General features: G+C 50.7%; 5 non-coding genes and 1 pseudogene across 5 annotated transcripts; 1 reads left to right on the plus strand and 5 right to left on the minus strand.

The window, feature by feature from the left end:
• Positions 1-1,039: 1,039 nt before the first annotated feature.
• LOC121168904 lies at positions 1,040-1,140 on the minus strand (annotated as a pseudogene).
• A 929-nt stretch (positions 1,141-2,069) lies between these two features.
• On the minus strand, positions 2,070-2,143 carry TRNAN-GUU. Its single transcript has one exon. It is a non-coding gene; the product is annotated as a tRNA-Asn (tRNA).
• Positions 2,144-3,565: 1,422 nt separating this feature from the next.
• Positions 3,566-3,729, minus strand: LOC121168934. Its single transcript, XR_005885798.1, has one exon. It is a non-coding gene; the product is annotated as a U1 spliceosomal RNA (small nuclear RNA).
• A 3,826-nt stretch (positions 3,730-7,555) lies between these two features.
• Positions 7,556-7,719, plus strand: LOC121168935. The gene has a single exon (XR_005885799.1). It is a non-coding gene; the product is annotated as a U1 spliceosomal RNA (small nuclear RNA).
• A 3,596-nt stretch (positions 7,720-11,315) lies between these two features.
• Positions 11,316-11,387, minus strand: TRNAQ-CUG. The gene has a single exon. It is a non-coding gene; the product is annotated as a tRNA-Gln (tRNA).
• Positions 11,388-19,558: 8,171 nt separating this feature from the next.
• TRNAV-CAC lies at positions 19,559-19,631 on the minus strand. The gene has a single exon. It is a non-coding gene; the product is annotated as a tRNA-Val (tRNA).
• Between the last annotated feature and the right edge of the window lie 4,838 nt (positions 19,632-24,469).

Below are 24,469 nucleotides of genomic sequence, written 5' to 3' on the forward strand. Positions count from 1 at the left end.
CTCTGTCTCTATTTGTCTTTCAAATAAAAATCAATCTTTTTTTTTTCAAAGATACTATCTAGACCTCTAAAAACACAAATAGAGTTAACTCTGCTTCAGGATTTGTCTTCTATTTGTCTTTTCTTTTTCTTTTTCCTTTCTCTCTCTCACTCTTGCTCTTTTTCTAAGATGGCAAAGCAGACTGCATTCAAGGAGAGCCCAAGGCAGCAAGCACAGGGACCACGGGAACGGGGTCTTCAGCAGGGGAGAGAGTGGACTGACTCCAGTATTTCTATTATCGATGACAACTTTTCTTTCTTTTTTAAAAATTTATTTTATTGGGCCTGGCGCGATGGCGCAGTGGTTAAGGCTCTCCCCTTGCACGCACTGGGATCCCATATGGGCACCGGTTCTAACCCCGGTGGCCCGCTTCCCATCCAGCTCCCTGCTTGTGGCCCAGGAAAGCAGTCGAGGATGGCCCAAAGCTTTGGGACCCTGCACCCACGTGGGAGACCCAGAAGAGGCTCCTGGCTTCGGACCAGCATAGCATCGGCCGTTGCGCTCACTTGGGGAGTGAATCATCGGATGGAAGATCTTCCTCTCTGTCTCTCCTCTCTGAATATCCGCCTTTCCAATAAAAATAAAATAAATCTTTTAAAAAATTTTATTTTATTTTTATTGCAAAGTCGGATATACAGAGAGTAGGAGAGACAGAGAGGATTCACTCCCCAAGTGACCGCAACAGCCGGTGCTGTGTCGATCTAAAGCTAGGGAGCCGGGAACTTCTCCCAGGTCTCCCACATGCGGGTGCAGGGTCCCAAGGTTTTGGGCCATCCTTGACCACTTTCCCAGGTCACAGGCAGGGAGCTGGAGGGAAAGTGGGGCTGCCGGGATTAGAAACAATGTCCATATGGGATTCCTGCGAGTTCAAGGCAAGGACTTTAACCGCTAGCCACTGCTGTGGGCCAATGACAACTTTTCTTTAGGAACTTGTCAACTTCAGCTCACCAGACAAGGTTTCATAACAAAAGCCACCTACCAGCCCAGATTTATCCACAAGAACAGTGAAGTGGCCATTTTTTTTTCATGAATTTGCATGAAACGGGGCATGCTAATCTTCTCTGTATTGTTCCAATTTCAGTATATGTGCTGCTGAAGCAAGCATGGCCGTAATTATTATGTTCACCAAGTAGCACGCTGAGAATGCAATCTCTCCTCTCCTAGCACAGGCAAATAAGGCAAGGATGCACTAGATAAAAGGTCACAACCCTTTCTGGTTTTTATCTGGCTCAGGACTGGCCTTGGTCCCACTCTGGAGGGTAACTTCTGAGTCCTTCGGCAGTGCAGCACCAGCTCTCTGCCACCACCTCTGCAGCCAGGGGAAGGCAAGCACACGGCTCTGCTGGGATTCGCTTTCCTGCAGTGTTCACGGCTTAGGAGAAAACTCTCAGACCCAGTTCTTCAGAGAGCCTCGTGTGACACCAATAACATTAGGCAACAGCATTCCCTAAGCAAAACAAGGAATTTGTACTGCTAGTAAATGCCAGCCTATGCAACCAAAAAAGGAGAAATCCCTTAGAATGTGGAAATTAAGTATGTACATTTCTTCTGAGGTCAACTAGGCCAGGATTAGGGAAATCAGGCATGCGCAAACCGTTGCTTAGGCGTGTCCACCTCCAGGAGTCTGTTGTAGGGAAGCCCTTGCACTGGCGAGGAAGGATATTTGTGTAAGCACATGCTCAGCAATGCTGCAGTAACAAACACGAGAAGCCATTTCGTGTCCTCCAACCGAGGAATGTTACCTACCTAAATGGTTCATTTGGGGAGTGAATCATCAGATGGAAGATCTTCCTCTCTTGCCTTTCCTCCTCTTTATATATCTGACTTTATAATAAAAATAAATAAATCTTAAAAAAAAAAAGTTACAGGTTTGGGAGGGAAGAATGTACAGTGGCTGTGGATGGTAGAGAGAATTTGGGTTGAAAACGAGCGTTTGCTGCAGCATTTGTCTCACTGGCAGGAGCCCCTGATTTGCAGATGGATATGTCAAGAAGTGCTTAAATCTACAAACTTGAACAAAGAAAACACACCGTCCCTGGGTGGGCTCGAACCACCAACCTTTCGGTTAACAGCCGAACGCGCTAACCGATTGCGCCACAGAGACACAGGACAAACCCGCAACAAACGCATTCCCTGGACAAAGCAACTGTCCACCACACTCTGGCCTCCAGGCCCGAAACTTCCCGTCCCATACACACCCGGGACGTGGGCGACACTCGGCACTCAGGGTCGTGCGGCTGGGCTCTCGTGGCCGCCACCTGCCACGTCAATCAGGCCCCAGACTCACGGCCTTCGCCGCCTGCTCCGCGGCGACCCTAAGCCCCTCGCCCTGCCCTGCCCGGCCATGGCACGGGAAACAAACGCAGCCTTCCGGCTCCTGATGCGGCGAGAAACTCCGCAGCAGGGAAAGGGGCCTTGGGCCGAAAGTCACCGTGCTTGGCTGGGCGAAGCTGTTCGGATCCCCCAAAACGTCCCGGCTTCACATCCCTGCATCCCGCGCCCGACCTGAGATCCCCCCAACCGGGTGCCGCGCTGCAGCCCCAGCCCAGGCTTCGGTGCCCGGGCAAGGAGGGAACCGGCAAGCACTAGGTGCGACTGGGGACCCCCGGACAGTCAACAAAAGTGGGGACGCGCGGCGCGTGCCCTGTGCAGGCCGGCCGCTGTGTGTTCAGTGCTAGTTGGGTGACAACAATCGGAGGAGCTTAGTAACCTCATGCCAGATACTGTCAGGGTAGACAGCAACAGTCTGAGCATCGGGAGGGTTCTGAAATGAGCAGTGTAGGAACAAACTCGGTTAGGGCGTTCTGTGTGCAAGGCAGCTTCAGTCCCTCTGCAGCAAATATCCGAACATATCCTGTGTATGTACGCATGTATATAGGGAGAAATCCTGTTTTCCTCCTCTCTCTGACACAGCACGATCTCCTGGTAGTCTCTGCGAGGGTAAATTAGAAGCAGCAATAGGGATACGACCTCAGACTACTACCATATAAATAAGTTAATACCCTAACAATGAAAAACTGCTGAGGAGCTTGTCAGTTTGACCTCCTGGCTTTATAACACTATTTCATATATTTTATTCGAGTATAGGGGTAGCATTTCACTATGACTCAGGAGTGACTCTCCTGCAGGTGAGGTTTACTGGGCTGGAAAAATAAGCAGTGCTAGAACAGCAGCCCAGTCAGAATGAAGCAAAATGACTTTCACTAATCCCCATAACAAGCCCTGACTCCTGTGTTCAGCCAATTTGTCGATTTCTCCCACATTCCATGCACACACCAATTGATGCTGCTGCCTAACCACCATCCCAGCAGCCCCATCCTACACTTGTGCCAATAGGATTGACATTTTTTGAAAGTACTAGGTAGCATCCCTACTTGTGGGGGGCGGGAAAGAGAACGAAAGCACACCGGAGAATTATTTCTGAAAATACCTGCTGATACTTGCTAGCACAAACTTACAGCAGAGAAATAAACGCAACCGCAAGACTTCCAACACACAGTCAGTCTAACTTTAAAACACCAAATACCAGGGGAGAGCGCGAACGCAGTCCCCCACTACCACAAATTATGCAGTCGAGTTTCCCACATTTGGGGAAATCGCAGGGGTCAGCACCTCCCAAGTGCAATGGAGGAGCCTCGCCCTGGGAAAACCACCTGCGTGATCATGGTATCTCCCCTGCCAGGTAAGTATGAACAAAACAAACCACGCCGCAACACACATGCGCGCGCCCGACACTTCACACACACGCTCACTCTCACACACACGATCCAGCCCCTCTGCGCCCTCACACGCACAAAACATGCGCGGCGTCCCGAGACACGGTCTCGCACTTTCTCCCACACCACGGAAACCCCCGTCCTCTTCCTGCGGCAGCTGCCGGACCAGCAGCCCCTGCGCCTCCACATCTGCATAAACACGCCCTCTCCGGCCCCGCCCTCACCCGCTCGGCCGGTGCTGAGGAACGCGCCTGTCCCCCTCAGTCCCCTCAGTCCCCTCACTGCCCTCACTGCCCTCAGTCCCCTCAGTTCCCTCTGTCCGTCCTTCCCGCCTCCCTCGGGCGCCCTACGGCTCCTCCGCCCCGAGCCCTGGCCTCGCCTGTCCCAGCTGCGCCCGTCCTGGGCCCCCCTCACGCCACCGACCCTTCTCGAAACTATCGTTTTCACTGCGCCCAGCCTTGAGGGTCCCCGGGACAGTCCCAGACCCTCCATTTCCGCGTGTCTTCATCAGTGGACGGGACCTTTTAATCGTACCAAATGGATGCCGCTCCAAGGTGTGTGCGCGAGGTTGGGACGGAGTGTGTCCTCCCCGGGTGACGAGGTGGCTGCGGCCAGGACCGCGTCCCCTAGGATGTCTCGTGTCTGCGGGGGTTTTGACGCCCCAGCGGAGAGGACCCTTCAAGAAATCCCTGTAAGGTTGGAGGTCGCGTTCAGAACCAGAAATCCACACACAATGCAGTTTAGCTTAAAACAAGTTTTATTGGGAGCGTTCCTGGGCTAGGCTCTCAGCTCGGTACAGAGGGCCAAGGAAGTCACGCCCAGGCGACTTGAGTGGCTGTTTTTTATTAGAGCGCTGTAAAGGTGGGGGTTTGGGTGACAAAGGAATGTGCCTTCTATAATGTCATAGACTCCCTTCCACCTTGGCGGATTCATGTCTCACTGCTGGACTGCTGGGCAAGGAGGAAGCTGCCTTTTCCTGGTGCAGCCTTATCAGCCGTCCTTCTCAGCCTTCTCCTAGGCTGACCCTCACCCATTCCAGCTGGGCCTTACAACCCCACCAGGCCAGTCCCCAGACCTGGCTCCCTCTTGGATGGTGGGTACAGCGGCCTAGGCTGGCCTGCCCTCAACACAATTCCTTTACTGGCCGTGGACCTGGCTCGTGCACTCTCTGGCACATGATGGGACTAGACTCAGCTCATCCCCAGACCCAGCCTTTGTACTCACCTATGGGATGCTGTGGCCTGGTCTTCCCCTAACCCCTCCCCCCCACAACCTTTGTCTCCACTTGTTCTAGAGTGTACAAATGCCTGACTCAGAATACCATGTATATTCCCCTATCTGGCTTACCTCCAGGCTTGGCTCTGCAGCTTGTCCTTAGAGCAGTGGCCTGGCACAGCCTGCCCTCTCTTCCATCCTCTGATACCTACTGATGGATACTATGGCCCAATTGGGTAGACCCTCCAACACCCCCCCACCAACACACAGGCCACTAAATCAACACCTCATATGTGTCAACTGGTGCAGCAGCCTAGCCTTGGGAGAACCCCAGGCCCTCATGTCTACACCTGCTAATTCCAACCACTCACCCCAGTGTCATCCCAGCTGTCTCATTTGCCTGTGGCCAGAGTGGATTGGTGTGTGGGAGCCTCCAGGAGCCATTTTATATACTCTAAATAAGGCCTATGTGGGCCCCTCTCCAACCTGTCCCTAGTCTGATATGCAGCCACAGAGAGCTTTGCTGGTAATATAATAGCAGGAGCCTTCTTTGTCTTTTTTTTTTTTTTAATTACATATACAGAGAAGAGGAGGAGAGACAGAGAGGAAGATCTTTCATCCGATGATTCACTCCCCAAGTGACCGCAACTGCCGGTACTGCGCCAATCTGAAGCCGGGAACCAGGAACCTCTTCCAGATCTCCCACACGGGTACAGGGTCCCAAAGCTTTGGGCCATCCTCGACTGCTTTCCTGGGCCACAAGCAGGGAGCTGGAAGGGAAGCGGGGCCGCCGGGATTAGAACCGGTGCCCATATGGGATCCCAGGTGTGCAAGACGAGGCCCTTAACCACTGCGCCATCGCGCCAGGCCCCTCTTTGTCTTTTTTAACTGCATATCTTTTTTTCCATCTTCACCCTGGTTCCTGCTCTGAATGCCATGGTAGACCTATGTGAATGATCTCACTTAGGTATCTTTGTGAGAGGCAAATGCCTACAGTGAAGTTTATATGTTCCATGCTCCATCATCATCACATCCAAGTGTCCTCATCCCTGCTCTAGCTCCCAACTCCAGTGTAGATGATGGGAGACAGCAATGATGCTTCCAGGACCTAGGTCCCTGCCACCCACACACATGGGAGACCTGGATTCAGTTCCCAACTTCTGGTATCACCTGACCCATTCCTGGCCATTGTGGGAATTGGGAAAGTGAACCTCTGGATGGAAGCTGTCTACTGTTTTTCTGCCTTTCAAATAAAAGAAGTAAACACTAAAATGTCTAAAGAATAATTTCATTTACAAAATAGCCCTAACCTCAACCCTGAGCTCTGTTATAGGAGAGCTGGTGGTATGAGTAACCACGGGATGAGGGCTCAGGCCTAGGCCTGACTGACATCTGGATTTGGAGGAAACTGCCTAAGATTGTCTGAGAGGTGTGAGCGAACCACAGGCCACAGCACCCCTACGCCCCACCTGCCCTCCCGTCCCAGGCAAACACTAAATGCTTATTGATTCCAGGCTCTTCCTGCTTAGGTAAAAGCATTCAGGTCAAGAAATCAGAATTTATTTAAAAGGATCAGTACATACCAGCCATAAGTATGGACAACTCTCTCCGTGAGGAAGGAATGGGGGAGCAATCCCCACCAAACATGGCTGGCACATTTATAGGGTGGGGATTGGTGTCCTGGGAAAGGCCATTGTGTTGGGTGTCCCAACTTTGCTGAACCTCCACACCTTCCCTGGACTCTCTGTACATCAAGGATGAAGTAGTAGGTGTGGGTTAAGCCACTGAGCTAATTTCTTGTTTGTTTGTTTGTTTTGGTCACATTTGGAGGATCTGGTTACTGTCTTTGTGGAATCTAAAGCGCTGGCGTCTGAGTGGTCAGCAAAGCCAGGGGAGAGCCCTGCCGGAGACACGGGGCCCCACAAGAGCAGCCAGGAGAGCAAGCAGGCCTGGTGGAGTTTCTTGGAGGGTCATCCGAGCTGGGGGCGTAAGTCCCGCTGACATGGGACATCCTGGCCAGTCCCGGACTGTCCCGGGGACCCTCAAGGCTGGGCGCAGTGAAAACGATAGTTTCGAGAAGGGTCGGTGGTGTGAGGGGGGCCCAGGACGGGCGCAGCTGGGACAGGCGAGGCCAGGGCTCGGGGCGGAGGAGCCGTAGGGCGCCCGAGGGAGGCGGGAAGGACGGACAGAGGGAACTGAGGGGACTGAGGGCAGTGAGGGCAGTGAGGGGAACTGAGGGGAGTGAGGGGACTGAGGGGACTGAGGGCAGTGAGGGCAGTGAGGGGACTGAGGGGACTGAGGGGGACAGGCGCGTTCCTCAGCACCGGCCGAGCGGGTGAGGGCGGGGCCGGAGAGGGCGTGTTTATGCAGATGTGGAGGCGCAGGGGCTGCTGGTCCGGCAGCTGCCGCAGGAAGAGGACGGGGGTTTCCGTGGTGTGGGAGAAAGTGCGAGACCGTGTCTCGGGACGCCGCGCATGTTTTGTGCGTGTGAGGGCGCAGAGGGGCTGGATCGTGTGTGTGAGAGTGAGCGTGTGTGTGAAGTGTCGGGCGCGCGCATGTGTGTTGCGGCGTGGTTTGTTTTGTTCATACTTACCTGGCAGGGGAGATACCATGATCACGCAGGTGGTTTTCCCAGGGCGAGGCTCCTCTATTGCACTTGGGAGGTGCTGACCCCTGCGATTTCCCCAAATGTGAGAAACTCGACTGCATAATTTGTGGTAGTGGGGGACTGCGTTCGCGCTCTCCCCTGGTATTTGGTGTTTTAAAGTTAGACCGACTGTGTGTTGGAAGTCTTGGGGTTGCGTTTTTTTTTTCTTCTGTAAGTTTGTGTTCATGGAAACCAGGTTAAGTGGTGGTCCTGGCAAAGGTTATTGGGACTTTCTTTGTTTAGGTTTCTGTTTCCACTGTTGTATGTGGTGGCTGAGTTATGCCAGGCTGCAGCATCCATTGGTTTGTGTATGAGGCTGGGAATATAACTCACCAGGTGACTGCAACCGCAAGTGTGTACAGGCTGATGTGGATGACACACAGAAGAATCAGGTTTGGGTCACTTCTGTTTCTTTGGGGACGCTCTTGCCCTGCAACTGGATTGCTGGATTCATACCTAGATCTACATGGTAGACAAGGCAGAATTCACAGAGACCTAGCAGAGGATGTCTAGTGCCGTGGAGGACAGAACAAATTGAGTAGTATCTCCTGGTCAAGCTTTCACAGTGAGATCTGTGCAAATTGAGACTCTAAGGCAGACTACATCAGCCAATGGACCTTGGAAGGATTTCCTCAACCTTGGGGCAACAAAATCACCTGCGTTTCAGAGCTCTCGAAAACAACCGAGCAGTATCCTTGCTCCACATCGGGGGCTCTGGATGACATCAGGTGGCTATCTCGCGTTCCCAGGTAATGATGTGGTTGTCCTGCTGGGAACAGCCCTTTCTGCTTCTCTCCACACTTTTCCCAGATGTAGGAAGAAAAAAGGAGATTGTGGACAATTGTCTCATCCACTTTCCTCTTTTCCCTGACCTTCCCAACCCCAGTGGATGGTACATGGGCGTGCATTGCTCTCATCTATGTAAACATCATCAAAAAATGAATTTCTTATTAAAATAAAGTATAAAAAGTAAAAATCTATTTATTTATATTGGAAAGGCAGATGATATACAAAGAAAAGGAGATATAGAGAGAAATACTTTCCATTTTTCCAAGCAAGGAGCTAGATGGGAAGTGGAATAGCCAGGATTAGAACCAGTGCCCATATGAGATCCAGGCATGTGCAAGGCAAGAACTTTAGTTACTAGGCTATCACGCCAGGGTAAAAAAAAAATGCTATTCTCTTAAGAGTTGATTATAAACCAGTGTCATAAGCCACAAGAAAATGAAAGGACTATGTGCAGTCTTACAGGAAACAGACCTGGAGCTGAGGAGGACCAAGAGGAGTCTGTAGCCACGGGGGGCACATTCCTGGGGGAGAGGCCTGTAAGGGAAACCAGACAACCCCTGGAGATTCCTGGGACAGCACAACCAACAGGTGTGTGGTGATGTGGGCCTGGGGAATTGGACCCATGCCTCTGTGACTCTACATCCAGAACTCGGTGGCCAAACTCGGAGGGTTCATCCCCTGTGTGGGTGGCCAGCAAGTCCTAAGGGAGCTTGAGGCACGGGAACACCAGCTGGGATTCCTCCAGCTACAGCGCTGCCAATCCTGAGTCTCCAGCAAGCGGCTCTGGGTGATGCCAGTGTCTTTCGGAAGAGATCGGTCTACTTTTGAAGGAGAAAAATCAGGCTTGCATAAGGCCTCACCAAAAAACCTGCTCAAAACAAAAACAAAAACAAGCAAGCAAACAAACAAAAACCAGCTCACACACAGATCATGAAGAGAATGGCTCGCATGGCAGACATGGAGAGATAGGCTTGCTCTGAGTCAAGAGCGACAAGGCCAGTACTGTCAAACACTAAGATTAAATGTCCACCACACAGAAAGCACTGAGAACTCTGGTCTAATGTTGTGACACCTCAAAGCTAATAGTCTTTTCTTCTGATATCTCCCTTCTTGCTTGCTCCTGGTGTAGAAACTTGTATATTTGCACTATAGAAACTTCTGACAGGGGACATTTAGTACTCAGTCTTTTGTGGGGGGACCCTGGCTGAGGCCATCTGGCTTAAATAAAGATTACTTCCTTTCTTTCAAGTGGTCATGGGCTTCTTGGTTGTTCCCTGCAAAGTTTGTGCACTTATTCCTCAGCTTGGTATAGAAATAAAAAGCTGGGAGTCAGTTGCAGGCTGAGAAGTTTTAATTGTGAAGTGAACGAACAGGTGAATAGTGGAAGAGGAGGGAAGGAAAAGCATCTCCTGGGAGGGATCCAGGAGACGGGGTGCCTCTTCACTAGAGAGGAAGAGGCACTAAGATTTTTCTAAGGTCTTGGGTTTTTAAGCATTCCTTGACTCTTGTCTGGGCTGCTGAGAATGTGTGGGAAGACATTCCCGATCAGTGGTCTCTCAACAAACTAGGAAATGGCTGGGTGATTCCTGTGCCCCCATTTGGAAGTGTGGTTTTTTTTGGCCAAGATGCTAGCCGGTTTGGACGGTCTCATTGGTGGTCTTGCTTCTGTAATGCTGTCATCGAAAGCAGGTTCTCTCCTTGTAGCAACACCACGCTTAGGACTCTATTGTCTTCCCTTTCTGCTGCTTCATAGTTCTTTGGCTTAATCTTTTGGCTTAAATAAGGCAGTGACGAAGCTGGCCCATTGTGGGGGATGCACCTCATCCTGCAGCCAGTAAGTTGCAGATGCAGGTTCTCAAGGCTCTAGTTGTCCCGGGAGTCACCTCTATAGAGGAATGCACTCCCGCCACAGCTGGATTCCCGAACTCCTGGAGCTGAGGTGATAGCTGGGCTAGCACTGGCTATTCATATGAGTCCTGCAAGACTGGCTTTTCACATGAGCACTGGGGAAGCAGTGGGAGATGGCCCAAAGCGTTGGGTCGGGAGACCTGGAAAAAGCTCCTGGCTTGGATCATCTCAGCTCCGGCTGTTGTGGTCATTTTGGGAATGAGCCAGCGGATGGAAGAGCTCTCTCCCTTTCTCTCTTTCTCTCTTTTTCTCCTTCTCTCTGTAAATCGCGCGACCCATCCTCTCAGCCTTGAAAAACAGCTGTCGCCCTTCTTCACCCACCTAAACCCCAAGGTTTCTGGGTCCTGGGAGTGCGCGGCCAAGGGGAGCGACCGGGCGCCGCCTCGAATCCACCGCGGGGATCGGCCAACCCCGGTGGACCCGAGCCTGACAAAACCGCCCCGCCCCGCAGCACCCCGCAGCACCCCGCAGCACCCCGCAGCACCCCGCAGCGCGCGGGATCCGGTGCGGGAAGGCGGAGCGCTGCACACCGACCGCGGGACCAACAGAGCCCCCGAGCGTCTTTCACCCGGCAAGCGGTCCCACCGGGAGTCAGCGCGGACCCACCTCCTGGGCCTGCTGCGGGACTGTCCGAGCATCCCCCCATCGCCGTGGTGGTCGCCCGGCAGAGTCCTCGGGCACAGGCGACAGCTCAGGTGGGGCCGAGTGCCCCGCGGGAGCCTCCGTCGCTCCGTTCGCGGCGAGTGCAGGAGCCTCGGCCTCGCCCAGCACGGGGATAGCCTAGGGTCGATCATTTTCCTGGGGACCGGGCGCAGTGAGAACCCGAACTCAGGGGGTATTTGGGGACCGGAGAGAGCGCAGGGCAGATCCTGCGATGTCCCGGGCATAGAGCCGGAAACACGAGGCTCGGAACAGTGCTCGGTGGAGCTGGCTGCCTCTCCCACGAAAATAAAAAGATGGAGCACAGAAACCGAATCCCAACTCAACAGGAAAAACTCACAAGGTCCCACCGAGATTTGAACTCGGATCGCTGGATTCAGAGTCCAGAGTGCTCACCATTACACCATGGAACCCACGTTTCTCCTATCCTTTTACATACATTTTACATAGAGAACGAGTATATTTGACGAATTGAAAAACAAACATAAAGTCAACCATGGAGATTATTTCTGTGAATGACTCAAGCCAGACCATACTCATCCGCTGGGACACAAGACTCAGTACAAAACATCGCAGCTCGCGGCCAGGGCTCTGACAGGTGCACAAACACGAGTGTTTTCTCAGAGACAGGCCCAGGACGCTCCATCCCGGCTTCTCTTAATCTATCATAACCACAAATCACACCATTTGCAAAACTGCACATGTGTCAAGGTATTCAAGAGGGGCTGTGTGTGTGCAGACAACAAAGTCATTCAAGCAATAACATTGGCCTCACCCCACATCACACAGCAAAGTCCACGGGACCCTGGACTCTGATCGCCCCATTCCTAGTCCAGAGTGTTCACCATCCCTGCCCGGAACCCACCCGGGACCCTTGGCTGAATTCTCCTAATCCTAAATAGCAAAAGAGCTTCACCATTAGACCATGGAAATCCTACTGCACAACCTCAGGTTCCTTGAAGAAATACAAATGCAAAAGAAGTATTCTTTCCTTGTCCACCTTGGTTTTATCACTCTAGCAAATGTCAACATGCATTAAAAACCCTGTAATAGATGTACCAGGGAGATGAGAGTGACCACCACGCAAATACACCAGAATGCTTTACTCTGCTAAGCCAAGGTAGACTTGACCAAAATTAACTAAAACGAACAAAGAAAAATGAAATAAGTGTTTGGGAAGTGAATATCCCTTTTGTCTTTTGAGGGCCCAAACACAGGTTTAGATCACAGAAGCCCTTGTCTGTTGTCACCCCTGTGACCGGACTCCCCCCTCCCTCCCACCTGGCATCTGCTTTCTGTCCCTGTAGCTGAGGAATCCTGAAACACACACAGAAGAATGTACCACACAGGGCACAGCACAGCCAGGATTTAAAAATTATTATTATTTGACAATCTTTACATAGTTAATTAGGGTAAAAAGGTTCAAGGGCTACAGGAAAACAAGTAAGACTATTATTTCCATATTATTTCCTTCATATATCTGAGGTAAAGGGGGATTTTAAGGGAGAAGCCCCACCCAGTCTCCCACCCATTCCAGGTCCCTGTTGTGGGGCATGCTCTGAGATTCTTGCCAAGTGGTTTTGATAGTTCACCAGTTATGAATCGCTGCCAATCTCGCCACTCCAATCATGATGAAGTCGTTGAAGAATCCACTGATTGACATAGTCCATCATAGAGTCTCTGCCTAGTTCTTCACTGCCAACATATGACTGAGGTGGTTGATTGACTTGTTCTGTCCTCTGTCTTTTTGTGATTAGGGTTCAGAGTCTGGCATTTCCATTGGGGAGATCCCCAAAGAAACTTTGAGGTGTTCCCAGACCAGATTCTTGTATATATTAGCAAGTACAGGACCTGGCACAGTCTAACAAACAGGATTGTAAAGGGAGGTTTCACACAATTAAGAAAATAGGAACAGAGACAGACATAAGATACAGATCATAAAAGCAGGTGTCTAAAAGGAAGCCTCCTCTGAATTGAAGAAGGAGGAAAGGATGACTCTACAGAGTAGCTGTGTCAGCTTCTTATTGAGCAGCTCAGGGAGTCAAATTACAGGAATTGATATGATACAAAGTTTAATAACTGCAACTCTCTCCACAGTCATGTTATCCAGCCAATGCTTGATGATCCAGAAATCACGGCCAGACCCAAGGACAGAAATCACTAGGTGTGCGATTGTCTCTAGGGTGTCCTGAAAACACAGTTATTTCTGTGGCCTTGGATCATATCCCAACTGCGGATCCTCACCTCTAGGCCTTGGCCTTGGTCTCATACTTCTTTCCACGTTTGGACCATTGCCCACAGACTTCTTTCTGGTCTCCCACATGGGTGTTGGGACCCAAGGAATTGGGCCTTCTTCTACTTCTTTCCCACATGAGCAGGGAGTTGGATTGAAAGTGGAGCAGCTAGTACTTGAACTGGTATCCACATGGGCTGTCAATGCTTTCTGGTGGAAGATTAGCATGATGAGCCACTGTACTGCTCCTGTCCCCTCCCCTCAAGTCTGTTAAAAAATGTAGAAAAAAAGGAACCTGGAGAATGCTTGAAGAAGCTCTTTGCACTGGGCTTGAAAGAAAGTTGTTTCATCTTTTAAAAAAAAATTGTGTTTCAGCTCACATTTTTGGAGTGTCACAGTCTATGATCAGATACACCCGCTGATTTGGTATTAGTGATTTCATTCCTTTTTTTTTTAAAGACTTATTTATTTTTTATTGAAAAGTCAGCTATACAGAGAGAATGAGAGGCAGAGAGGAAAATCTCCCATCCACTGATTCACTCCCCAAGTAACTTCAACAACTGGACCTGCACCGATCTGAAGCCAGGAGCCAGGAGCTTCTTCCACGACTCCCTTGTGGGATGAGGGATCCCAAGGTTTTGGGCCAGTTTTGACTGCTTTCCCAGGCCACAAGCAGGGAGGTGGATAGGAAGCAGGGTTGCCAGAATTAGATCTGGCAGTGACATCATTCTTGATGGTAGAATCCTCAGAGAGGCAAGGAATCATGTTGCAAGAGGGGGCCAGCAGGTAGAGGAAGGCTCACGGGATGAATGGGGAAGCAAAGAGCACAGCTGAGGCCAAGTCTCCAACTTTTCTTCCTATTTTTAAAAGATTTATAAATGTGTTTGAAAGGCAGAGTATAGGCAGGGGTTGACAAGAGAGACAAAGACAGAGAGAGGGAAAAAAGGAAAAGGAGAAGGAGTGAGGGAGGGGGAGAGAGACAGAGAAGAAAGATCCTCTATTTACCCCAGCTGTAGGCAACTGCCTGCATTGCCTTGCACCTAGGCAACTGTTACACTGCTGAGAGAAAAGCATCCAGTAGCTGGTGGGCATTCTGGCCTGGTTAATGCTAAATCTGTATTAATTATAGTTATGTGCTAGCATATTTGCCTATTCTATTTTTCCCCTCTTTTCTAATGATATACAAAGAGGCAGGGGAAACCAGACCAGGATATGCTGCCCCATCCCTCATGTCCACTGTGTGCTGCTGGCAGTTGGCAGGGGCCTGCAGAATCCCTAGGGGAGTGAGATTGGGGATGTGTTGGAGTGGGCTTCTAGGGACTTTCATGGACCAGGTCACTTCACTTGGAGATAGGCAAAAGAACTGAGATGAAGTGGTTTAGAGGAGAGAAATGAGGGCATGTCTGGGTCTAGCCACACGTCCACGTGGGAGACCTGGACTGGGCTAAGTAGCGTCACCCAGCACTCAACAGCACATACACAATCTGGGGCTGGGATGGGGTATCTGACTGGGCTAGGTTGTTTGTGTAGTACCCACCCATGGGTGTCAGGGCTGATGGTAGACCATGTTAGGCTGGGCTCCGACACCCACTGGAATGCAAAGAAACAAATGGGGGGGGCAGTTTCTGTAGAGTATCTGTGGGCTTGCTTCTGTGGAACTGCGGTACCCACAAGTTTGCATAAGAACAGGACTGGATGGACCATAGAACTCACTGACACTTGCAGGAGCTGGACTGGAATAAGGCTGGGCTGGGCCAGGCTGCAGTACCTGCTGGCACATGAAAAGCCCTGGACTAAGGGCAGACAATGCAAAGCAGGACTGGGGAACCTGCCAGCATGTGTGAGATCTGGAGTGGGAGCAGAACTTGTGGTAGAACCTTGGGAACTCTTGTTAGGCTGCAGCTCCCACTGGTGAGTGTGAGACCTGATCTGGGGACATGCTAAGCCAGGCTGGGCTAAACACCTCTTGGCATAAGTGTGGAACAGGTCTAGGGGAAGGTTGGGGTTGTCTCATTCACAGCACACGCTGGCATGATAAGAACCAAAATGGGGTGTAGATCAGGTTGGTTTGGGCTGCAACACCTGCAAGTTCAATTTGAAGGTTGCAGCTGGGGATGGGCCAGGTTGAACTAGGCTGCTGAACTTGTTAATGAGAGCTGGGACTGGGGATGGGACAACTGAATCGGGCTGCAGTGATTGCTTGTGAATGCTGAGACTGGAAGTAGGCTATGCCAAATTGGGCTGCAGCACTCACTGGCACGCACAGACTTAGGTCTGGTAGGGAACTTCAGGGATACCCCTGTTAGGCTGTTGCTTCACTTGTGCATGTGAGAGCTGGGATTGGGGGAAGACTAGGCTGCTGTACTCACTGGCATGTGAAAAAACCAAAATGGGTGCAGGTTAGCTGGGCTAGGCTGCAATGCCTGCTGGGTGCAAGACATGTCAGGCTGTACTAAAGAACAAGTGAGAATGGGCCTAGCAGAAAAACTGTGAGCACTCTCTTGCTAGGCTGTACTTCCTGCTTGTAAATGCGAGAGCCAGGGCTGGGAGTAGGCCAGTCTGGACAAGGCAGCAGCACCCATTGACATATGTCTGGGCTGGGTCTGGGAGTGGGTCAGGCTGAGCTAAGCCAAACACGCCAGCATGCACCAAAACCAGGGCTGGATGTATCTCCAGTGGGGGTTATGAGGCTTGCTCCAACTAGGCTTTGGTATCCACTGGTGTGTGTTAAGACCCGGTCTGTGGCCAGCTGGGTTGGACTAGGCCAAAACACCTGTTGGTTTATGTGAGATATGAGGCTGAAGCAGAATTGACCAGGCAGCTGCATTTACCAATATGTGTGCTGGCTGGTGCAAGTGACAAATTTCTCCTGAATCTGCCCTAGCTAGTGACACAAGAGTCAAGTCTGCGGTAACCTCAGGCAAGATTTCTTGGGAGACTCCCCAGCTAGACCACTGAACTCAAATCCTGGCCACAGGCAATCACAGGATGTGTGGTCCCATCTTGGAGTACCTGTATTGGGACTGGGCCTTCTTGGTTGCTGATGGGTGTGCATTGAACAGCATGCTCTAATGCAAAAGAGGGACATGGCAGCCATCTCATCTAAGTCCGCAGGGGCTGTCAAGCGCAGTGTCAGAGGATGGAAAGCAGAACAGATTGCACAGTTTTTCTAGCAAAACTTTGCATCAAGTGTCTGGGTCTGTGGATGCACTAAGGTGGACCTGGTTAACCAATAGGCCTTGGAAAGATTTTCTCTCCTGGGTAGGATGTAGTCTGGAAGCTGGAAACAGCTTCCTCTCCTTCCCTTACCTTGCGTCTTCCCCTCTACTCCTCCACACAGGAAAAAAGAGAAGAAAAGGAACATTGGAAGCATTTGTCCCACTCACTTTCGCCTATACCATGATTCCCCACCCTATTCAGTGATCCTCTTGGGCCTGCATTCTTGTCAAGTATGTAAAGAATATCTAAAATAAAATAAAATAAAATAAAATAAAATAAAATAAAATAAAATAAAATAAAATAAAATAAAATAAAAGCTGACAATGTCTTAGAACCATCAAAACCACTCAAATGGCACCCTCAGAACATTCTTCCTCACATCGGATCTCTAAGGCCCCCTTATTAGTCTCTAATGATCGTCACCCAATCCCTGGGTGCTGATGTAGTTTCACAATAAGGAGCAGCCTTCCCCTTCTCTTTGTTCCTCTCCTCACTGTGGATACAGAGAGGGAAAAAAAAAAAAAAAAAAGAAGAAGAAGAACTGAAATAGTTGTGCCATCTGCCTTCCTCCATATTTTAACCTTCCTCTCCATAATTGGAGGCCCACATGGGTGCGCATCCTCTCAACTATGTAAACAATAGCTTTTTCTTTTGTTTTTACTGGAAAGATGGATATACAGAGAGGAGGAGAGACAGAAACGAAGATCTTCCTTCTGATGGTTCACTCCCCAAGTGACCACAACACCTGAAGCTGAGCCAATCCGAAGCAAGGAGCCAGGAACTGTTTCAGGTCCCTCATGCAGGTGCAGGATCCTAACGATTTGGGCTGTCTTCAACTGCTTTCCCAGGCCACAAGCAGGGAGCTGGAAGGCCACAAGCAGGGAGCTGGATGGGATGCAGGGCCACCAGGATTAGAACCAGCGACCATATGGGATCCTGGCGCATGCAAGGCGAGGAGTTTAACCATTACTCTCTCATGCCAGGCCCTATGTAAACAATATTAAAAATAAAATAAAACTTATATTTAAATAAAAAGGATCTTTCATCTATGCATTCTTCTAAAAGGCCAGAGCATCAGGACTGGATCAAGCTGAATCTGGCAGGCAGGAACTTTGTCTAGGCCCCAGACATGGAAGACAGGGGCCCAAGCACTAGGACCATCATCCACTGTCTTTCTAGATCCATTAGTAGGAGAAGCCAGGACTTGAAACAACACTCCGACATGGGTATTCGTGTCACAGGTGGGAGGTTACTGCGGCAAGCCCCAGCTTAGTTTCCCTCTCAGACTTTTACATTCAGTTTTCTCTGGATAAACTATATATAATATATATATATTATATATAAATATATAATATATAAATATATAATATATAATATATAATATATAAATATATAAATATTTATATATTTTAAAGATTTATTTATTTTACTTGAAAGAGTTACAAAGAAAGAGAGAAGGAGAGACAGAGATTCTTCATCCATTGGCTCACTCTCCAAACGGTTGCATCAGCCAGGGCTGGGTTGGTCCAAATCTGGGAGCCAGGAGCTTCATTTGGGTCACCCATGTGGGTGCAGGAGCCCAAGGCCCAGGCCATATTCTGCTGCTTTCCCAGGACATTAGCAGGGAACTGGACCAGAAGTGGGACAGCTGGGACTCAAAGCAGCACCCACGTGGGATGTCAGCACTCGAGAGGGATGCTACACCATTCAAACCATATTTTGTTATAAGATTTATTTTTTATCGGAAAGCTAACTATACCACTCAAACCATAATTTGTTAATATTCATTTTTTTTTCTATTGGAGAGGCAGATTTACACGGAGAAGAAGATAGAGATACAGAGACCTTCTGTCCACTGGTTCACTCCCCAAGTGGCTGCAATGGCCAGAGCTGAGCCGATCTGAAGCCAGGAGCAAGGAACTTCTGGGTCTCACACATAGGCACAGGGTCCCAAGATTTTGGGCCACTCAAGACTGTTTTCCCAGGCCACAAGCAGGGAGCTGGAAGGGAAGTAGAGCAGCCGGGATATGAACTTGTACCTGTATACCAGCATTTATTTCTTCTGCTGGAGTGGATGACTCGATAATCCTGGTCCGTATGCAGCAATTCATCACTAAGGAAGGTGGTCACTGTCAGCCAAGGCAATGTAGGGTTGGAAAGTCCCACTGTCATTGGGAAATAAAACATGCTGATGAATCTGCCCGCTCAGGACTTGGCCTTCTTCAGGTAAGGCTACAACGCCACAGGGATTAGATCTTGGGCTCAGGTGCAATGTCCACCCTCCAGAAAGACCCTGGCTGGGGCGAGCTAGGTTCCTGTGTGCTCCTGCATTACAGGACATCTGCATCTAAGAATGTTATCATACCTCCTGTGCTCTCAGTGAATCCATGAGGTCCAGGTGAAGGCTCAGGCGCTGCTGATCTCTGATTTCCATGCTGGGCCTTGGGTCAAAGCTTCCAGTCCAGGTGAAAGGAAAGACCTGAAGCAGACAGATACCCCAAGGGTGACGAATGCTTAGAGGCCTCACTGAGGGTGTAGGACAGGTGAGGTTTGGGGAGGAAGACCTGAGGAGAGGAGCGCCTTGGGCCTGTGCTTGGGCAACAGGCAGATACAGGGTGATGTGCCCTCTGGTTTCTTCAATGCTGGCCACTCAAGCTCTTCCATGAAGAGTTATCCAACAGCAGAGTGCTAAAGCCCTCCCTGGAGAGAAGGCACAGGGTGGACACAGCAGCCCCAAACCAGCTAAGACAGAGCTGGTTAGTGTCATCTAATTTCCTGAGGATTCTACACTAAGGGATGTTTAATTGGTGTGGATAGGAACACTGAGGACATGTGCTTTGGGATCCAGATGCAAATTTAGACTCATTTAAAAAAGATTTTTTAAATTTAGAAGTCACAAGGTGAGGAAGAAACAGATCTGAAATATCTTGATTCCTGCCTCACACTGCTTTAATATTCGGGGGGGGGGGGACCCAGGACAATGCCAAGATTTTTTTTTCCAGGATCCTCACCTGTGCGCGGTCCAGTGGAGCAGCCAAGACTGCATGGGGAGTCAGCAACAGGTGGCGACCTTTCCGTTTATCATGACAGTCACTACATTCATTTTCGTTAGGTGGTAACCCAAAACAACAATGTTTCCGCCCGGTTTCGAACCGGGGACCTTTCGCGTGTGAGGCGAACGTGATAACCACTACACTACGGAAACCGCCACACCACACAATTGTACCAGGGCCTCCCTCGCCTTCCTCAGCACGCCGCCTGCTTGCACTCGGTCCCCGGGAAGAGAAGGAGCGCGGGACGCACCGTCCGAGCCTCGGCGACGGGGAACCGCCGATTCCCGCTGACCGGACGCCGAGTCCCAGTGTGAGCAGCCGGCGTCCCAGCACTCGCCTTTGTCGCTGCTCCTAGCTTGGGGAGCAGGGCACCGAGGCCCGCCCCACACCAAGGCCCTGCAGCCGCCACAGGCTGCGGCCGGGAGGCGCTGCCGCCTTCCTGAGGCGCTCAAGGCCGCGCTGCACAGCGACTCCCGCGGGCCGTGGGCGCCCTGCGCGGGAGCTGTGCTGCGGGAGCTGCGGGAGCTGCGGGAGCTGCGGGAGCTGCCGGCGCCTCAGCTCTCAGCTCCTCCTCGCCGGGGCCGTCTCCGGGTCTCCCTGGTGCCCGCAGCCTCCCGCCCTGCCCCGGCCGGGGAACCTCTCTCCGGTGCTGTGTCTTCTCCCAATGCGACAGCATCTTGCTGGTTGCCAGGAAGAGGCGATTTGCTGCACGGTGAGCACCTGCGTGCTCTGGTGGGCGTGCGACCTGCGGTGCGGGGTACCTGGCTGCGTCTGGTGCGGGTTCGCCCTTTGTGAAGAAGGGCATGGCTTTCCAAGCTTTCTAGGGAAGGGGAGCGAGACACAAGTGTAGTCAGGTGGATTGGGACTTCCACTTTTCCACTGCAACCACGCGTGGGAAAAAGAAACAGAGCGTTCACTCTGGATTTCTAGCCAGGGAAGTGGTGTTTTGTACTCGCACATAGAAACCCTCTAGAGCGTTGGACCTGAGCGTTGAGTCACCTTTTGGAAAAAATCTATAGACCACCAGCTGTGGCAGCCCTTTGGGGGAATTTATAAAGTTTTCAGCAGTTTTGTCATGTTTTCGTGGACTTCAACACTAGCCCAAGCTATTGTTGCCCAGCTATGCAGACTCACACATATTCATCTCTATTTGCTTCCAGGCCATTATGGAAAGAACCCGTTCTGTTTCCAGTAATGATGCTTCACTCTTTTCAGGTTTAACGCTTCCACAAGTGACAGCTGTAAACTGTGGGGAAGTTCTTCAAAAATGATCCGAAGTTCCTGGGTGACTGAAAAACTGGCTGACTCAGAAGCATGGAGCCACTACTTTAGTTTTGAAAATTGGTGAGAAAGCAAAACCTGGCTATCAGCTCACTTCTAGTTTGTGTGTTGGGGATTTTCACCTCTAATCCAAGACGCAGGACGCAGCAAATCACACAAAAGGTCTTCATTGCAGCGGTACAGGTGGCTGCAGGGAAGGGCTTTATTCCAGCAGGAGAGGCTGCTGCAGGGAAGGGAAAGCAGGGCAAAGGAAGATGGCCATGGCAAGAGAGAGAAGGCAGAGAGCAGAGAGAAAGAAGAGAGAGAGGGTTCCAGCCATAACAACAGGAAGGGGTTCTGAGGGAGACCAGTAGGAGAGCAAGGGGCCAAGAGTTGAGGACCGGGAGGGGGAGAACCAAGGACAGAGGGGAGAGCCAAGGACCCAGATCTTTGTGCAGAGGGAGATGGCCGCGGGCGAGAAGCAGGAGCAGAGAGAGCTGAGAGCAGACAAAGCAGAGAGCAGGATGCTGGGAGAGCAGAGGGCAAGAGACAGGAAGGAACAGAGCATGGTTTTGTAGCATGGGGACAAGTGCTAGGAGTACAGGGTCGCGAGGATTGGTATGCACAAAGGTAAGCCGGGGCCAGGGATATGGGGCCTGCAAGGGATTGGTGGATAGGGCTGTTAAGGAACAAAATTGGGCATGGAACTAAAGAGCCCCAAACCAAAGTCCAAACAAAAGAGAACTGAAAGCGCAAGGGAAACTCAAACTGAAACTTCCTAGAGCTGAAGCCTAAGGGAAACAACTATTGTCTGAAATGGTAGGGGTCTCATCATTCTTCAGGGGTGATGTTCCAGTCACTGGCTGGACTAACGGAACAGGGAATGCAGTCTAGGCAACCATACCTCTTGGGAAGTCAAGCAAACCCCAGAATGGGAGAAACCACCGAGGAAGTGGCAAGTGATGTGTAAAGGTTTGCATGTTGGCTAGCTCCTGGCAGTCCCACTAAAGGGACCCAGCTGAGATCTCACTTGTCACACAGAGAGGAGTAAATCATCAACTTGCTAAATAAACAAATAAGTAAAAGCTTATGCAGTTCATAATGAGTCATACTCTGCTCTGCACACTGACACTTTAAGTAACAACTTGTTGCTTTTTCTCCAAGATCTGAACTAGTGTGTGTCCTAGGTTTCCCACTTCTCAACCAGCTCCTGGCTAAGGCACCTGGGAAAGCCTTGGCAGATGACCTGAGTGCTTGGGCCGCTGCACTCACTTGAGAGACCTAGAAAAAGCTGCTGACTCCAGGCTTCAACCTGGTTGAGGCTTCATCCATTCTGGGCATCTGTGGAGTGTGCCAGCAGATAGAAGACCTCTCTCTCTCTTTGCATTTCTCCCTCTCTCTGGGTGAGTGCCTGTAAGCTCTAGCATGGAAATGTTGCCCCTAACGGAAGACTTTTCCAGATCAAGAGTGAAGGGCAAGCCTTCAAGAGTCTCTGACAAAGATTCTATGACTGTCCCCTTGTGTGGCCTAGTAGTGAGCACATGTGTAACTGCTCTCCTACACATCCTATAGATCTGCTTCCTATAGCACGGAATTGCTTGCCTGAGCTATTTCAGTACCCAGAGTGGGTGACACAAAACACCTTTTCTGTGCTATATCATGGATTTACTGACTTTTAATTCTGGAATGACCTGATGGTCCTGGCCTGGTGCTATTATTCTGGAGCATATCAGAGTATTGATATTAAAGATGTGAGTCTAGGGGCTAGCATTGTGGTGTAGCGGGTTAGGTTGTGCTTGGGACACCTGAATGCATTTCAGAGTATATGGAATCAAGTTCCACCTCAACTTCCAATTCAGCTTCCTGCTACTGTGCCCCACAAACCGATGAGTGCTGTGGCCCAGCCCAACTAACTCACCCAGCAGCATACCAATGGGTGCTACTGGCCTAGTTGGAGCGACTCCCAATAACCTCTACCAGGCCTGTCCTCAGAACTGTTTTTTTACATGTTCCAACTTCTGCTACAGCCTAGCTTGGCCCAGCCCATATCCCATCCAGCTCTTGTGCATACCTGAGGGTGTTGCAGCTTAGCTCAGTCTGACCGGTCTGCAAACATGGCTCTTACATATGCCAACAGGTGTTGCCACCTTGTATATCCAGGCCTGCCACAGTGTTCTTATGCTCACCAGCAATAGGGACAGTCCAGCAGAAGAGTACCCATGGTTTCCCCGCCAGGCATGTTTCAGTCCTGGATCTTGTGCCTGTCGGGGGTAGCCGACAGTGGTCTAGCCTGATGTGACTCACATCCAGTCCAGCACTTGCCAGCTGGTGCTGTATCCTGGCACAACTGGTCCTTGTATGCGCCATTAGTTGCAGCAGCCTATCCCGTTTGGTTCATCCCCAGATCAGCCTAGACCCAGTTCCAGGTCTTATACCTACCCAAAGGAAGCAGCAGCCTAGCAAGTAAGTCTCCAAAATTTCCCTGTCAGGTCTGCTCCCAGCCACTTGTGTGTGCCAGCAGGTACTGCAGCCCAGTCTGACATGGCCCATCCCCAATCTTGGTACTAATCAGCTGGTGCTCTAGCCTGGCTTGGCACAACCCACCCCAGGCCCAGCTCTCACTGGTAAGTGCAACCGTCTAGCCCAGCCTGGCCCACCCCCAGCCCTCATGTGACCTGGTAGATGTTGTGGTACAACTTGGTCTGGCTTGCACCCTGTCCTGGCTCTCATTCATGCTAGTGTGTGTGCTATGGACTGACTCTGCCTGGCCTGCCCCCAGACGCAGCTCACAATATATGCCAATGGGTATTGTAGCTCAGCTTGGGTCAGTCAGCTCCTTGTTCTGGCTCTCATACTCACTAGCAGGAGCTGTGCCTAGCATGAGAATTTCCTGAGTTCCTCAAGTGGGCCCACTCCCATCCCTGGATCTTTTATGTGTATCTGAATAGGCTGACACGGCTAGCCCCAAGACCTGATACTCACTGGTGGGTAGTGGGGCTTAGCCTAACTGGCTCGCACCCATCTTGTCCTCACTGATGGGTGCTATAGTGGCCCTGCTTGGCATGGTCTGTCCCCAGTCTCAGTCCTTGTATGCCCCAGGGTGCTGCAGCCTGGCCCTACCTGGACTTCTCTCAGCCCTAGATCCTGCAAATGTCAGGTGTTTTCTGTCAGGTGAGTTCTGTGGTCCAGCTTGGCTTTGCTCATCACTGTCCCGAACTCTCCGTGTAAACCAGTGGTTGTTGTTGTCCCATGGAGGTAAGCTGTTTGCTGTCTGGCAGTGATGGACTTGGTGCATGGAGCTGATAATCACACACATGGACTATTGACTGGTCAATAGCTGGAGTCATTCGTTACGTCAGGCTTTTATAGACTGAGGGTCACATAGCATAAGGGAGAGGGGTTTGAGGAATTTACATATCATCAACAAGAGGGAGTTGATATGAGACTGTGGGAGTTCCCATAAGCCTTTCTATAGATCTCAACACCCTTGCCTGGAATTATTTCTCTTTGTTTTGTCCTACAGATCCAACCAATTTTCTTACAGATATCTAATCAATTGTCCTCCTACAGTGAGCCAACAAGTACCCTGCAGAATCTGTCCCTAGATATGATTCTCTCACATTCTGGTTGGTGCTATGGTCCATTCTGACATGGCTCACCCCTTGCTCTGACACTAACAGGCAGGTACTAAGGCTTGGTCCAGCCAGGCATGCCTTCTAGCCCCAGCTTT

This window comes from Ochotona curzoniae, unplaced genomic scaffold (genome assembly GCF_017591425.1).
Source record: "Ochotona curzoniae isolate NIBS_2020 unplaced genomic scaffold, NIBS_Ocur_1.0 scaffold_1037, whole genome shotgun sequence".
Taxonomy (NCBI): domain Eukaryota; kingdom Metazoa; phylum Chordata; class Mammalia; order Lagomorpha; family Ochotonidae; genus Ochotona; species Ochotona curzoniae.